Source organism: Ursus americanus, chromosome 34 (assembly GCF_024610735.1).
Source record: "Ursus americanus isolate L20-20 chromosome 34, mUrsAme1.1.p, whole genome shotgun sequence".
Classification (NCBI taxonomy): domain Eukaryota; kingdom Metazoa; phylum Chordata; class Mammalia; order Carnivora; family Ursidae; genus Ursus; species Ursus americanus.
In genome coordinates, this window is record NC_142160.1 from 10,563,674 (window position 1) to 10,581,340 (window position 17,667).

Below are 17,667 nucleotides of genomic sequence, written 5' to 3' on the forward strand. Positions count from 1 at the left end.
GTATTTTAATCATGTGAAAAAAGATGAAAGGAAATAGCCAAATAGACTAAAATACACACACACACACACACACACACACACTTTCTAGTGATAAAGCAAGATAGGTTCATTTTAGAAACTTCAGAAAACTCCAACGAGCAAAAAAAGTACACTGAGGTGCCACGGTTTATACTGACATGTATATATCGCTTCTCGGCCTTTTGGCTAAGATCAAGTGTAGTATACTGACATGTATATTGTTCCGGGCTTTTTCTACGATTGAATATGCATATGTAATTTTCACCCTAAAATGGCATCGCACTTTGTAGTCAGCTCCATGAACTGCTGTTTTTTCGTGTAATAGACAGTGAATGTTTTAAATCTACTTCTGCATCATTTTACCCTCTGTGGCTGTACCATGCTATGATTATTTTTGGCTCTTTAGAATGTTTCCAGTTTTTTCTCAATTACAGTGTTCTGATGTACATCTGAACAACTTTTGAAATTTAAAGACCCCAGAGTTTTCTTGGATTTGCCAATATACAATAGCTGACATGTTCATTTCTGTGAAATTTTGTCCGCTGAGTTTAAAACATTCTTTTCCAAGTCAGTTTCGAGTGATTTATTTAGTGGTCGTGTTTGGAGCTCCTGTGTGTGACTGGAAAAAAGAATAAGTTGTAGTTCTCTGAAAATAATGTGTATTTCAGATTTTTTTGTATGAATCTGCAACAGCCTTTTACTCATTCGATCCAAACTAGAGAGTTATGACAATGTCATCAGGAAAATGCTGCTCTGAGGTTTTTATCTCCTAAACTAGAATTATCTGGAATTGAGGGTTAGTAAGGCCAGAAGTAGGTGGGTCGTTACTCTCATTTCAGTGGAAGAAAGGCTGAAATGAGAAGGACAAAGGGTGGGCAATAAAGAAGGAGGCCAGAGTTAAGTAGATATCTGCCGGACAGACTTAAGGTCACCACTGTTTCCATCTTTCATAACTCTAGAAACTTGAGAACCCAATTTTCTAAATTATTCAGGATAGCAGGTATTACCTCCAGCTACCCCTTGAAACATCTCCAAAATCACGACATTAAAACTAGCAGATTTCTGTTTCGTGCACCTGGAGATGACAAAAATCCTTTATGATGTCATGTTTGTCAGTGTTAGGGTTATAAAACAGAGTCACCAAACTTAGATGTCTTAGGAAAGGAATCATAGAGATGACTTAAGGGTTCATTTTGCAATAAATGCTGGATGAATACTTACAGTGTAGCTGGTACTGTGCTGGGGGCTGATGTTACAAAGAGAGAAGAGTCCTTAAGCTGCTCTTGTGGGGTCCACACAGGAACAAATAAAAACCCAACAGTGTTTTGTAGTGCTTTGTTACAACTTACAATAGACATATTTCCAAGATGGTACAGGAATCCAGAAGGGAATAACAGAGGGGCTTCTAAAGGAAGCAACTCTTCAGCAGGTTGATAAGTGAACCGGCGTAACAGGAGACAAGGGAAACATGAAAGTGTCATGCAACTGCAAAAGACCGTGCATATTCTAGGAATTTCCAGCAAACAAGAATTGCAGTCCTCATTTGAAACAATTAATTCTTGAGTTAAGTCTTTAAATTTCCTTTAGTAATTGAATGTTTTCTTATTTCTCTGTATCTGGTTTTTAAAAAACCCTGGTTGTTTGTTTATTCCTTTTTACAAAATTACTAAATCATTTGATCCCAAAAAAGTAGATGAAGTAGACATGGCTTAATAACGTGTTCTTGTAACTACCGCCCATCTCTGTGACATACTTTTTTTCCAGCCTTGGATTTAATAGCTTAGAATTATGACTGCAGATTCACAAAGAGATAGCGAGATGGACTAGACAAGGAATATGTAAATTATTTGGTAAGTTTTTTGTGCTCTTAGTAATACTCCAAAATACGATTAAGATCACTGTGCACATCTGTTGGTCCCAGCATTGGAAAAGCCTTTGGGGTGTACATTCTGAGATTTGAAACAAAGTAGATTTATAGTGGAAATGAACTAGAGGTTTAGACTAAATAGATATGTTGTAAGAGAGCCATTATGATCTTATTTAAATATTTTCCACATTAAAGCAGGCATGTAGTAGTGCTATGTCACTGCCATAATTTTTTTAATAAATGAATTTGCATCCATGATAAATTTTTTTCAAATTCTCCCTGGAGTTCCACATACTAGCCAATGGGAATACTTAAAATAATCTTTTGGAGTCCAGATTTGAATTAAACTTTCTCCAAATATAATGATTCCTTTATTAATTTTGAGTTTGTTTTATAAGCAAGGATTTTTTTTTAAGTTCAAGAAGCCTAATTAACAAAAGTCTAGAGAGTAATAAGTGTGGTGAATTTCTAATATGGTTGTAACATTGTTCACTGGGTAAACATTTCTTGCACATGTACTATGGACCAGACCTTGAGCTTTCATTAACAATTTTATCTCTAGGTTCTAATAGACACATTAATCTCCTGGTTTCACGGAGTTTATATTATCGTGAGGGGAAATAGACCCCCCACCCCCCAGAATGAGAGAGACACATACAAATAATGAAATCGTTGCCAAGTACAATAAAGGTTGGGAAGGAAATACAACACGGCCTGAGAATTTGAATGGAGAGAAGCACCTGCTTGGGATATGGGAAGGGGAAGGACAGTGTGAGATGAGGTTGCAGCAGCTCTTAACAAGGTCTTACATGCCAAGGTGAGGAGTTCGAATTTTATTCCAAATGCAATGAGAAAAGCAGTGAAGGATTTTATAAAAGGGACTGGTCTGAATGGATTTTCTTGTATGATCACTCTTGCCTTGCGGAGATGGGAGGCAGGGAGACCAGGAGGAGGCTGTTGTATGAGTCTGGGCGAAAGGTGCAGTTATCAGGGCTGAAGGATAGCAGTGAGGATGGAGAGGGGAGGTGGTTCTGAGAAATCAGCAGGACTTGGAGGCAGGCAGGGGAGGGGAGCAAGAGAGAAATCCGAGATGACTCCTGGTTTACTGACTTGAGTAAAAAGGGGCTGTTGAACGAGATAGGGAGGTCGGAAGGGGCAGGAGTAGAGTGTTTGAGTTCTGTTTAGGGCGAGTTATGTCTCTAACATGCTTTTGAGAAACCCAAAGGGGGCTGTCAGTTGGATATGTACGTCTAAAGGTATGGAAAGGCCTGGCCCTAGCTAAAGTTACATTTGAGATGACCATACTGCCCATCAGTAGGTTGGCTTTAGTGTATTTTAAAGAAGCATTGGGAGAATAATTGATAATACTGAAACTCTATCTGTAGCACACATCCTCTGTTCATTGATGACTCCGGTTAGGGCACATGCCAGTTGTGAAAATGAATGAAGTCTTCCTTGGTGACTCATCTATTATTCCAAATGCCTTAGCCTGGCACACAAGAACTTCCCTGCAGAACCTTCCAGATTCATGCCTGTATCCCTATGTATGCACCATGATGCATAACTGGTAATTTCTGGGAGGCACCATCTTGTCCCATCTCCATGCCTTTGCAGATGCTGCCCCTGTGCCCTGGAACACATTCCAGCTGTTTCCTACCTTGCCGTCTGTGTCGTCATTTACAGAACAACCCTACCTTGTAGGTACCCCCTCCTCAGAGGAGCCTTCCCAGAGTCCGAGCTCCATGCCCCTTCCATGTGCTCGTCTGAGCAACGCGTATCCACCCTGTGTGAGCACAGATTACACTGTTTTGTGCCTGCCAGTTGGACCTTGGTCTCTTTGGTAGTACTGCTCTCGAACCCAGGCAAGGGCAGCCTTCCCTAGGACGCCTAACCTAGGTCTTGTACTTGAAAGGGCTTCTCTCTGGCCCTTCTCCGGCTGCACTCCTTTTCCATGGGGCAGCAAGTGAGAGGAGCCCAGGGGGTGTGCCCAGCTGAAGTTCATGTGCTCCTTTCTCTGCCATGCTCCATGGAACCAGGACCCCACATTCCAGAATTCTCTGCACTCATGATGCCGAGCCTGCCGTGAGGGCTCTTTCCCAAGTCCCTGCTCCTATGGGGGAGCCATGCCCCAGTGACTACACCCTTGGGTCTGAAGGATGGGGAGCAACGTCCGCAGGGGTGTCTCCCCATGAGCACTCAGACCCTGAGAGATGTGGGATGGGACTGCTGTGGAGAAGAGAAGGTGGCAGGCCAGGGGTCAGGGGTGAGCCCTTTCTGGCCCAGAACGCCCAGGAGCCTGAGAATTCTAAATCCAAAGCCCCGCTTTTCCACGTCAGGTTCTTTGGAGAAATTGAAAACGGTGATGCTGGTTGGAGTGGAGGTACCCGTGGGCGGGTGCCCGGTTTAGGCTGGTGAGTGAGGAGGACCCTCCCGGCATACTGGATGCGGGGCTGGACCCTCTGCGTGTCAGGTGGGCCTCTCCTTAGACTGCCAGTGTTTGACATTGAGCCTTGCCTCTCTCCCAGCCCCTGGCGCAGGTCCTGCACATGCACATCTGTGTGTTTCTGAAGGAATGATCCAGTCTTCCGTGGCTTCTCTGGCCTCGTGAGCAATCAGGGCAACCCGAACTTCCTGGAGCCCACTGGGCCCCACTGCGCCTTCTTACTGGTGGTACTGGCTTTCAAGACCCCACCCACTCAGCTGTCTGTGGGTGCAGCCATATCAAGAGTGGGGTTCTACACCCACTCTGTGTGGTTAGGTGCCCGGTGAAGAACAAACAAAGCCCCTACTGGTTGCCAAGCCCAGGACCTGCTGGTGAAAAGGGTCCTTTTTCTTTGCAGGGCTGAGTCTGCCCAAAGAAGATGTTCTTCGCATTTTCGACAGAGAGGTGGGCTTTTGCTAAATCAGAAGGGGTGCTTTTTTTTGTCAGTCCAACAAAGGTGTCCTAAGCTTCCCGGGGTCACGGCAGGATAGGAAATGTGGCTGCCTGGGGCCCAAGCTCTTCATTACTGTTAAGTTCTTGCGATGCTGAAGCTGTAAGCATTCCAAGCGCCAGGACGCCAGGATGGGTTAAGTGATTGTCTCTGTCCCTGTGTCTCCTTTCCCCTCCCCCCACCAAGCCCCAAACAGGAAGCTGTTGATCAAGTCACAGGTGCCCGTGCCCATCGCCAGTGCTCGCAGGCCTGCGTCGTTCACCACGCTGCTCCCACATAGATAGATGGTCCTTACGTAGGCTCAGCCATCCTTTTCCCGATCCCTCTGCCTGCCTTCCAATAAGGTGAATTGAAATTGTGTTTGGGGGTGGGAGGGGAGGGCAGTGGCGGGGGCAGGGTGCTTTCCCTGAGCCAAGACATAGCTCTGTCTGTGTGTTTTGATGAACCCCCCTCCCCCAAGTAGAGCTCTCCAAAGGGAAACAGCAGGCCTGGGCAGGAGGGAGCCTGGGATTCCAGGGATACTTAGCCATATGAACACTGGGGAAAGGGCACATATTTTTCCTCTGGGATTGCTACTCATCACAACATTGCTCCATCCTTCCTGGATTTCTCTTAGTTGGACTTAACTTCGGGTTTAGCCTGTTCCTTCGTACTGAAAAAAGAGGGTGTGTTTCCTTTTGAGACATCAGCACAGCGGTGATCTTTGAGGCACCCTGCCAAGTGTGTGAGATTTGAAATATCCTAAAACTGAAGATTTGGAATTTCCCCCCCTACTTTCAAAATGATAAGAATTGAAATCGTTGAATAGTAAGATTAAGAGTCACTCCTGTGAACTGAATGCACCACCTGACGAGAAGTCTTTGCCAGAGAAGTCTTCGGACACATAAGCAAAAATCTTGAATTATGCCTTCCTTACAGGTGTGCTTTGCACACCGCAGTCCCGTAGACATACCTAGGTGAGGTTTGCCGATGAAGGGCACCGTGCTTGGAGAGAAGCCCCATCTCAGCTTGAAGTCTCTCCTGTTCAGAGCAGTGTGACACCAGGGCGGGGGTGGGGCAGGGGGAGGTCTTCATATTTAGTCTTGTGACTAATGCTGTATTGAATTCTGATGGAACGAATGATGTTTGCCCCATCACAATGAAATGGGTATTACAGCCCGCTTCAGCCCCTCGTGCTGTTCTAGAAGCAGCAAGGAGGTGGAGAGCAAAGTGAGCATGTGGGCATCACAAAAAAACAGCTTAGAAGAAGACGCTCCGAAAGATGCCACTGTGGGCCTCTCCGGGTGGGGAGAGTGCTGGCCACTTTTACTTTCTTCGTGGTTTTGTGTGAAGTGGACCTCAAACAGCAAGAGAAGGGAGGAAGGAAAGAAGAAAGAAGGAAAGATACCTCCTGGAGGTATTTGGGATACAAAATCGACCACTATCCTTGTTTCTCATCTCATTTTATCACTCTAAAAAAACTCAACATTGATTTATCACCCAGTGCCCAAAGGGAGAGGAAGAAAACATTTATGAAGCATTGACTTAATGTGTAAGGAGCGCTAATAAAACATCCTGTCTGCCCTCCAGCTGCTTATCTAAGAAGCGTAGCGGACAGACTCCTAGACACATCCATCCAGCTCTCTGCTTCGAAGTCTGTCCACGCGCACTGTGCTGGGTTTTGTGATTTACACGTCAGTACGTGGAAGTGCACTGATGGTGTCACGAATAGAAAAGAAAATGAAGCTGCTGATGGCAGTGTGGTCAGTAAGTGTCCCATAGGGGCGGGCCCAGGGCAGCCAGGAGCGCAGAGGAGAAGCAGTGAACCCCGACGTGGGAGGGCTGGGGCTCGACTCGTGTGGAAGGAAGTGGTATCCGAGCTGCAGCTTGAGGACGAGGAGCACCTGGCCGGGGAGAGGGGCAGGGAGTGTGTCAGGCAGGTGGCCGGCCACCGGAAGTCATCCCATGTGGCTGCAGCCATGGTGGGGGTGGCAGCAGGGAGAGAGGTGTTAGAGATCCCGTCAGGAGAGGTCCTGTGCTGTGCTGAAGACTTTGAGTTCTGCCCTAAAGCAGCGGGAAAGCCACTGCAGCGTGTTAAAGAGGGAGTGTGCGGCATAGTGTGCCCCAGTGAGGCCGACTCATGAGGCCGAGGCAGTGATATGTGCAAGAAACCATGTCTCAGTTAAGACGGTAGCAGGGAAAATGCCAAAAAAGAATTAGAGCCAAAGACAGCCATTGAGGAGACTAGGGAGAACTTGATTGATGGACAGGGATGGGGGATGTTAAGAAGGAGTGGGGATGGCCCCTGGATTTGGGGCTTGGACCGCCAGGTGGAATACAGTAGCGTTCTGTAAGTGGGGTGGAATATGAGATGTGGAAGTTAGAACTTGTAGGATTACGGAATCCGTAAGACTCTGTAGGGACCCTGAAAGCCACTGAAAATAAAGACAGATCTAGAGCTCAAGAAGATCGGGGACCCAGCATCATTTGGAAGTCATCACAGATAGGTTGCATTTGAAGCCATTGGGATTGGAAGAAATTGTTCAGAAGGAGTGAGAAGAAAAAATAGAGAACGCCACACAGAACGTGAGTCATTAAGAGGGCGCCTGCCAAGGAGACAGAGATGCATTTGGACAGGTAGCGGAAACCTGGAAAAGGGAATCTGTGCTCACGCTCTCTCTCAGGTCTACTATCGTGGACAAAAGGGCAAAGAGCGAGCGACGGGGGACAGAAAGGCCCATGCGGCCCACGTGCTTGCCTCTTTAACAGACGTCCCAGGACATCACCATCCAGCGACCTCTCTTTTCCAGAACATCTGGGAATACAAGTTTCTCTTGTTTCTCAAACTGGGCACATTGCCTTCCCCAACAGAATCCAGGTTGTGCGAGTAGACAACATCAGGAAAGGGATTTAGGGAAAGCAGATGTCCGTGTTGGCCATGCCAGGGAGCCAACGGAGGAGGGGCCCTCATTAAGGAGGACAGGTCATTGTCACTTGCTCAGACTTTTCAGAGTATACTGTATACAGAACCCTCCGAGGCCAGCGTTTCGGAGAAATCTACGAAGATCGTGAAAGAAACCACGGAGGTGAAACCACAGTGTGGTGTGGATGGTGGGGGGCGGGCAGTGGATCGGTCTGCCTCTAGAAGTGAAAGCAGGGATTGTGTAGGTGTCTGGAGGATTTGACCTTGAGGGTAAGGGGAGTGAGACCAGGCTGCAGCCAGAGGGAGCAGCAGGGGCAGGACAGGGAGGGTCTCAAGAGAGAACGGACAGGCTCCTGTTCCCAAGGTAAAGAGCCAGATGAGAGAAAGAGGGTGAAGATCCAGGTAGAAGGCTGACTGGGGATGATGGAGAGGCGGTGCTCCAGGCGGAGGCGTGCGGGAAGGAACACAGAGCACGCCTTAGCTGTGCAGGGGACGGAAGGCTGGGAACCAGGGCTCCGGAGTTCATGGGTGGGGAAGGTAGCCAGTGAAGGGACCATTCATCCATCTGGGAAGCAGGAGGTGAGCTGCCAAGATGGCAGGGAGGGGATGGAGGAGAGACATGGAGCCTGAGAATAGGTGGTGTTCGCAGAGTGGTTACGAGCCCTGCGCGCTCCCCTCCTGGTTCTGCCGTTCACTGTGTGAGCTGGGGCAGGTGTTGTCACCTCTCTGAGCCTCGGCTTTCTGGCTGTGAGAAATGGGGATGATCCCAGAACCTGCTTCCGGGAGGTGTTGGGAGAATTGTGTGAGTTAATTCCTGCAGTACTTAGAACCGTGCCTGGCACAGAACGTGCTCCAGACGGATTAGCTGTAAGCGTAGTTATCATGGGACCGGGGGCAGATGCAGTGTGGGGCCACGAAAGCACCAGAATGTAAGCGGTGGGTGGAGGGGGAGGAGGGCACAGCCAAGGAGACACTGTATTCTTCTAGAATGGAAGCAATCAGGAAGTCCTCAGAGACGGGAGACCCTTGACTGATACCCGGGTTCACGGAGAGGCCCTTTCAGGGTGAACAAACACTGTGGGTTCAGGTGGGGGTGCACGCTCTTGAGACTTGAGAGAGCCACGTGAGGTGTGGGGAGCCATGTGGGGGGGGGTGTCTGTGTGTGTGTGGAGAGGCTGTCTCTGCCCCGAGGGAGGGAGGGCAGGCGGGCAGAACAGCGGCCTGAGCTGGGCCCTGAGTGGCCTGGGTCACCTCCGTGGCCACAGGAAGTCTGGAAGCAGAGCAGGGACAGGATCTCCTGTCTCGCTGCGCCTGTCCTGGTGAGGTAGCTGATGGCGATGATGGAGACACTACATTTTGGAGTGTGTACTCTGGGCCAGGGTCCCTGAAAGGGCTCTACAGCTTGGTCACGCCTCACCCCGGCCCGGGGAGAAAAGCCCTCTTGTTTTCCCCATTGCTCAGATGGGGGTACTAAGGCACACAGCTGAAGTGTCTCCGGGAGACGGCACAACTGTCGGAGCTGGACAGTGTGACTCAGAGCCCGTTCCCGTGACCACCACACTGTCACCATCTGGCCCAACAGCATGTGGCTCAGAGGAGAGGGCAACAGGTGGAGGATGGGCTGATGATCTCAGCGAAGCCTGTGGCAGACTACCGACAGTAGTTTTTTGGTCTTCTTCAGATTAGAACCCCTGCAAAGAAATCCAGGCGAATGGTGGACGTGTTAGGTGGATTACCAAGGGCCTTCTAGAACCCAGTTGCTAGCTGGTGATACGGCAGGATTCCCAGGGCTAGACAGCCATCAGGCAGTTGGACTCCATCTCCCTGGAAACGCAGGGCCTTGTCTGTGTGTCTGTGCAGGCTGGTGACATTGCCTGTTCTGAGTTCCATTCATCCGTGACTTTGGCTGGCACTGGCTGGACCTGACCTGACAAGGCCAAGGCCAACACCGCTTGACCCACTCGGTCTCCACGTTGTAGGAAGCTCTCCATGTGGATCATCTGTGGTTTAGCTGGAGCCGGGTTCCCTCCTCAGTTCCTTGTGCAGCCGGGATGGGGTGGCAAGGAAAGCACCGGGGCAGACTGCAGCTGCTCTTAGAAGTGTCATGACCTTTTGTAGGTAGTGAAGCTTGAAACCTCAGTTGTGTTGGACGTCCCCCCGTGCTCCCCCAGACCCAGGCAGTGGCCAGGTTCTGGCAGCGTTTTCCCCGTCAGCACCACGTGCGGCTCCTTCCGTTCGGTCTCCAGCTCCACCCGAATCTTCGAGATTCCCATTACCAGGACCCCTGCATCAGCGGCCAGATGCATGCCTTCAGTCTGGCCCTCCCTTCCCCTTCATCTTGTCTCCTCATAATAACACTTCTAAAAAATCTTCATGGTCTCCTACTCGAAAGCCTTCAGCAGATGCTTGCTGGTTTGTGATAGCCGCGGTCGGCTCCCAAGGCCGTGCAGCCCGGGACTGATCGCTGTCTCTGCCTTGATTCCCCTCTGTTCAGTTAGTGTGGTCTTGCTCCGTCACCAGCAGTCCCCTTCCACACTCCTGCCTCGACCTCTTACCTGGACCTCTGTCCCCTCCCTCTCCTCTGAAGGACGCCTTTTACCCTTGATTCTCCTATTCAGTTGTTGGTCCATTGAAAGCCGCTCCCAGCCCAGTGTGTCTTCAGCACAGCCAGGCACATAGCAAACACTTGGGAAATTTAATATCCAGCGATTAATAGCTGATTTATGATCTCTTGGCCTTGGTTTTTTCCCCCCCCTTTTTAATACTTCACTGCATTTTTTAGAACATTCCAGATGAGCCCTCTGACTGTGCTAATTGAATACTTGTTAGAAGCAAAGCCAAGTAAAAGGAATTAACTCTTAATCCTGTTAAAGACTTTCTCATTATCCGTGTGCTTGTGTTTTGGCTTCTCTTCCAAGCGCCTTGACAACAGGGACCATTGGATTCATTATGTGTCCCCCAAAGTGCCTTATATACAGGAATTCCGGAATCAGTGTCCGAGTAAATGAATACCCTTCTGGGTGAGGAGCATGTCGGACGTGGTCATCTCGTTACTCAGGTTCTCCCTGTCTCTATACATTTATATCTGTGCTTCGCTGGAAACTGCCCATATTACTTATTGCTGGTTAAGTTCATGGAGCCTGGAACTGTAGAGTACTTTTGGACAGAATTTCTCTTCTCCTGGGCGTCTTTCTGCCCTTAGCAGCATCCTTCATGTGCTCGGCCACAGTCCTGCCTGCACCCTTTTAGGTTCTTTCAGACTCCCCACAGACACACAGCACCCACCCCACCCCCGCCCCGCACCCCACCCACCCCCCAAGCACCTGGCGCAAAGGAAGTTCTTCCTGGGGAAGCCACCAGCTGTCCTGTGCACTTGAGGCACGCAGGAGATCTGTTGCTTTGGTTTTCTCAATAGAAAATGAAATGGATCCAGAAATGCTTTGCAGACTGCTGCAGGAGCAGAACCAAATAGGTTTTGGTTCTTCACTTCTGAAGCCAAACATTTTCTACCAGTCATAACGGGCTTTACATTTGCATACGGTTTGCACAGTTGTTATTGTTGTAACAATTGAATCATTCCTGAGACGTAGTCTTGGGAAAAGATGTGAATCGTTTAGGAGTAAAATGTGAAGAAAGCATGATCTGGTAAATTTTTTTAAAACATGAGAACATTTACAATGTGGTAAAAATCCAGTATCATGAAGTCAGCCTCATACCAAATGTCTAGCAAAAAGTGGGAAAGAAGAAATGTAAGCATTATACAGAGGCAAAAAGTCCAGCCGTGTGAGATCTTTAGTGATTATCCCAGATATCTCTAGGACAAGATGATAAAATAACAGTTTTGGTAAATCTTCATATGTTCTTTTCCCACGTGCCAAACGGAAGCCCAGGTGTCGTGACTCCTGACCCTCCAACATTACCGCCAAACGCACCCACCCATCCTGGGTCCTTGTGTCTTTAAACTGAAGATAGGAGCAGGAGGAGAGTGTGCAGTAATGGGGTTTTCGTGAAGTTCTGTGAATGACACCTGCCCAGGAACCACACATCCCTCAAGGTTGTTTTCGTGGGCTGCGTCCTTCTGTCTACTGGTTACAGGGAAGACTCAGTTTGAAAAGGCCTATGAATCCTTTTAGCATCACCTTTGTTGGAAACACAGCTGATGAGCGGTTCGTTTGATGCTGAGCCTTTTGTCATTGCCATTGACGGCTATTCTGTTTCTTCACTTGTGAGATCCATTCTGAGAGCAGGTGAGTGTGTTTCATGAGAGAATATAAGAGCCCCGCAATTTGTTCTCCTTGGCCTCCATTTTGGTCCCTAGTGAGCAGGTGCCATTGTCAGGAAAGCATTTTGGCAGTGGCTTGGTTATGTAAATACTAGATACATGAAATGAAACCTCCTTTTAGTGATTTTCATCAGAAACATGGGGGGATTCGTTGACCGTAGAGTTGAGGGTCTATATCTGGGCCCTCTATCCTGTTCCATCAATCTGTGTGTCTGTTTTTGTGCCAGTACCATACTGTCTTGGTGAGGACAGCTTTGTAATATAGCTTGAAATAAGGTAATATGATGCCCCCAGCTTTGTTTTTCTTTTTCAACATTTCCTTGGAGATTCAGGGACTTTTCTGGTTCCATACGAATTTTAGGATTGTTTGTTCCGGCACTTTGAAAAATGGCACTGGTATTTTGATCGGGATGGCATTGAAAGTATAGATTGCTCTGGGCAGCGTAGACATTTTAACAATGTTTATTCTTCCGATCCGTGAGCATGGAATGTTTTTCCATCTTTTTGTGTCGTCTTCAATGTCTTTCATAAGCGTTCTGTAGTTTCTAAAGTATAGATCCTTTACCTCTTTGCTTAGGTTTATTCCAAGGTAGCTTAGGCTTTTTGGTGCTATTGTAAATGGAATCAGTTCCCTAATTTCTCTTTCTAGAGTTGCATTGTTTGTGTATAGGAAAGCAACTGATTTCTGTGCATTGATCTTGTATCCTGCCGCATTACTAATGGGTAAGCCTGGTGGCAGATATTAAGGAGGGCATGTATTGCATGGAGCACTGGGTGTTATACGCAAACAATGAATCATGGAACACTACATCAAAAACTAATGATATACTGTATGATGACATAACATAATTTAAAAATAAATAAATAAGGAAAGTGGTATAAATATGTAAAATATGTAATTTTATGAAAAATACTAATTATTACACCAAATAAAGCTTTTTTTAACCTATTGAAACACACACACACACAAAACATGGGGGGACTTGATGGTGAGTCCGGGAGCACCATGGTTTTATTTCTCCAACTTTCGAGCCTACAGATGTGCAACATAGCCTGTGTGTGAGCACACGCGTGTGTAGGTGACCTCCCTCCCTTGTGCGTCCACTTCACATGTAGATTGGCTGCATTTCTTTGACAGCTTCTGCACAGATTCTGAAGAAATAAATCTGGCCCTATGATTTCTTCCTATTACAAGTTTTTTCTGGTCTGAAAAATATAGGCATTTCTACTGTGGAAACTACATCAAGGATTGTTTTCAGTTCGGTGTATTTTTGTTGCTTATAGTTAAGCCTTGGAAAATTGTCCATCCCATTTTTAAGCCCTGAGTTTTCCTACTTGATTATTAGTGTTCTTATTTATTGCCAAAGCTGCATTAAAAAAGTATCAAACCACTTAATGCCCTGGAAGAAGGACTGCAATATTCTTACCTCTCCAGCAGAGCTATTTACAAGGCTGACATTTTTCTAAGAATGGCTTTTTGCGGGTTTTGTGAATATATATAAATTTTCACAAGTGTGTTTTTATTCAAGCGAAGGATTGAACGGGGACTTATGAGCATTAGGTAGAAGGAGCAATCTGGAAATCTGTTTGTAAACCTTTAAGTAACATCCTAACCTTTGGATTGCTTCTGGGTAAATTCCTTAAAAAAAAAAAAAAAAAACGCAAATTCGACGTCTCATGCACACCCACGAAAATATGTTAAATATGCTCCTTCATGCTACTGGGTCTTTTCTCGAAGCAAGCCGCCATGGAGACTGGCATCTTCCTCACCCTCTGCTTCTCAACCTTGTGTCCCCCGAAAGCCGCTCTAAGTCCATTTTCGGTTTTCTGCAGAAATGGAGCTTCCAGGGTCCCTACAGGCTGACCTGAGTAGTTCCTCCTCCCTAGAACCCGGGGGAGAACACATACCACATTGTACTGTAGCTGTTGGCATGTCTGTCTCTCCTCCTGATGGGACTTCTTTGAAGATTAGGATCGGTCTTCCGTCTTTATGGCTCCAAGGCTAAGTTCACTGCCTGGCATGTAATGCTCAATGAACGAATGAATCGAATGAAAGAAAGGAAGGAATGAAAAAAAGATTGCATGAATTAATTTGAGGTCAGATAACGAAAGTGAACTCAGAAGAGCATAATTTACACACAAATGATGAGCATCAGCATGCAGGCGTGACCAAGGCCCCAAATATTTCTTAATTGCTTTCCCTCCTGGAAATGTTCTCGGCAGTGCTACCATACATAGCCTGAATGGCCAGAAAACATTTGAATATGGCTGTCTTATGACGATCAATTCCCATAGGGTAGCAACTTCCCATAATGAGCAAATTATTCATGAGTCTCCTTCTCATTCCAAGGAGGATCGGAGAGGAAGCTCTCTCCAGAAATGACAGTGGCACCAGCTCATAGACACTATCTAATGGGGTCAGCAGGATTCATGGCAGAAGAGAAGTAGATGGGAGCCCAAGGTCCCAGAGAGTTAACAGCAGACATGGGCATAATAAACCCTAAACCCTCTTCAGAAGCCTGTTCAGTGTTCTGCCCATTCGTCCTTGTGTTGTAGCTTTGCTCCATCAGTGTTTAATGAAGTGTCTGTTTTTATGAGAAGCCCAGTAAGGACTTGTGGGTAGTACTCCTCACCTCTTGTGTCTGTCTACAGGTTGGCCTCTTTAGTTGGCTAATTAGGTAATTAGCTGTTTCCCCATTGGCCTGGCATGGAGAGGAGACTCGATCTGTGGCAAATTAAAAATATGGACTTCTTTGGCCCTAGCTGGAGAATCAGAAGTTGGAAGGGCCCCTGCTAACTCCAATATGGCCCCCCGGTGTCACAGATGTAAAACTTTGAGTAACTGTGACGTTTTTGAAAGCTCCCCTTCCACCTTGTAAAAGTCAGAAATGCCCTCTAGGTTGAGACTTCCTGATGTAAAACAAGTTTTCCAGATAATCATTATGTAAATAAATAGTGTTGGCTAACCTTTTGATTGCATTTACAAATTGAAAAATGAAATGCACTATTTAGTAGACTGTCTTCTAATTGTCAGATAACTAGGAGAGCGTGGTGGTGTGGAGAGAACAGATTTGAAGACAGACAGCTCTGGATCACATCTCAGCCCTGCCACCTCTTGACTTAAGACCCACATTGTCTGAGATCACAGCCTCACCCCTGCCCTTGGTGACAAAGCCAGAGAGGAGCCTGGCTACTTCGTAGCCACCTGCTTAAGCTCTTTGCAGATCCCCAGAGTCATAAAAATAGAAATGTTTGTACCAGCTCCTGGCCTACCTCCCAATCTACATTTCCTTTAAGAATCATCTTTCTTATGCATATCATGAGCGCACATCTGCTTTCCTACTTTCATTACAGTTGTATATGTCATTCTGTGGCCTGTCGTCGGCCTGTTTGTCCTCAGAGCCATATGTCACTCTTGTTCTATTCTCTATCACTGGGCAGTCATCCCTTATGGGATGCATTTCCAGGCTCTTTGTGTCAGATAGTTTTCAGTGGGCTGGTCCATGGGAGCCATAGACAGAGATTGGCAGGTACAGAGGGTAAGGGAGATCCAGGCTTTTTATCCCTCTCCCTCTGCCTTGAGGGGTGTCTCCATCAGTGACTCTGTCTTCCCCATGCCTCCAAACATACCTCTCCTTCTGTGGCTCTAGCTTCTGCCAGTCAATCTTTACTATGATGTTCTGGTCCCAACAGATAACCTCCAGCTTTTGAGGTCTGTTAACACCCCTTTCTGTTGGGGTGCCTCTAGCCTTTAAAGCACGAGTGGCTTCCTGCTGATGGCGGTCTCTGCATTTCGTTGCCATTTTTGCTTAGCTTTTCAGCTCAACCTATCACATTTCTAACTAATTCTGTGTATTAAGTTCCTCTCTCTCTCTCTTTTTTTTTTTTAGTTTATTTATTTCAGGGAGACAGGGAGAGAGAGAGCACTAGTGCGAGGGGCAGAGGGAGAGAGAGAATGTTAAGCAGGCTCCACGCTCAGGACTCGATACCACAACCATGAGATCATCGCCTGAGCGGAACCCAAGCGTCAGATGTTTAACCGACTACACCACCCAGGCGCCCAAGTTCCCTTGCTTTAACTCACCCAGAATGGTTTCCATTTTCGCTACTGGACCCTGACAACTCTTTTGAAGTAGTAAAATGGCTTTATTGCCTTTACGAGTTAGGCTGGCTTAGATACAGCATCCAAAGCGTGCTGAAAACCCCGATCCCCCAGACCCACCGCACAGAGGCAGTCATGTAGTTGTTGTGGCCTGCGGACCGAGACTCTGCATTTTCGGGAAGCTCCCTGGGGGGCTGCGCTGCCCAGCCCTGGCATAGGGAACCACAGGGCCAGGCTGAGGTGGACATGCGTGGGGAGGGAGTTGCTGTGGTCAGGCCCCCACTACTAAGGGCTTCACTTCTACAGACCAGGTCACAGCAGGAGAGCCTGCCTTGGCCAAATTAAAAATGGCGACCTCCCATGGGGGTTACAGGACGGTCAGCTACGTGTGGCGGCAACACAGGGGCAGTTGGAGGATGCTAAGGGGTTATGTGCGGCATTGAATGGGATCATGTATGTGATAGCTTCTCACACATAGTTGTTGCTCAATAAATGACAGTGTCTCTCCTTCCCTCAAAATAAGGGAAAACAAAGACATGTAGAAAGCTATGAAATTGTGTAAATTGTTTATTCCTGAAGCTAACAGAATCCAGATACTAAATATAAGAAGGGAGAGCTAAGCAATTAAATAGTCCAAAAAAAAAAAAAAAAACTCATTGCTTGGGATGTATCGTGGTTATCAGAGTTGGTGTCTCAACATTCTAACTGTATGACACTGTAAGTGGGCTCTGTTTCGTGTCAGAAATAATTTAAGAAAATAAGTTCTAACTGGGAGTCTGTATCCGATTACATGTTATCACATTTCCTAAGGAGACCTGAGTCTTAGGATTATGCCCTTACTTGGCCACTCGAATTTCTGCATTCCAGGGTCTTGCCAGAGACTCTGACTTTGAGTGCTCCACTGTCCAATTCTTATCAAAAGGTTGGTTATGAGAAATAATTTTCATGGAGGATTGCCTGAAGGAGATGCAGTCCGTTCATTCCTCATTCAGATAGCCTAAATATTATTCAAGGTTTAAGTCCAGTCATTGGATCTCAATGTAATAGCTTCTTGTCAGTTTCCCTGTACTTGGCAGGATTAATGAAAAAAGACACATCTATCCTCATGGAATTCTTGCACTCTGTGTTAAAAGAGGAAACTCTCAAATTAAGAATACAATTCCATTTACAGTTGCACCAAAAATGGTAAAATACATAGGTATAAACTTAACCAAAGAGGTGAAAGACCTGAATTTCAAAAACTATAAAATACTGAGGAAAGAAATTGAAGATGACACAAACAAATGGAAACCCATTCCATGCTCATGGCTTGGAGGAATCAATATTGTTAAAATGTCCGTACTACCCAAGCCATCTACAGATTTAATGCAGTCCCTATCAAAATACCAACGACATTTTTCACAGAACTAGAACAAATCCTAAGATTTGTATGGAACCACAGAAGACCCCAAATAGCCAAAGCAGTCTTCAGAAAGAAGAACATAGCTGGAGGTATCATAATCCCAGATTTCAAGACCTACTACAAAGCTGTAGCAATCAAAACAGTATGGTACTGGCGCAAAA

At 46.7% G+C, this 17,667-nt stretch overlaps 1 protein-coding gene and 1 pseudogene across 4 annotated transcripts in view; both read left to right on the forward strand.

The window, feature by feature from the left end:
* Positions 1–17,667, forward strand: part of PIP5K1B (phosphatidylinositol-4-phosphate 5-kinase type 1 beta) — a 295,798-nt gene that overhangs the window by 87,290 nt on the left and 190,841 nt on the right. The window lies entirely within an intron of this gene.
* Positions 185–288, forward strand: LOC123776566 (U2 spliceosomal RNA; annotated as a pseudogene).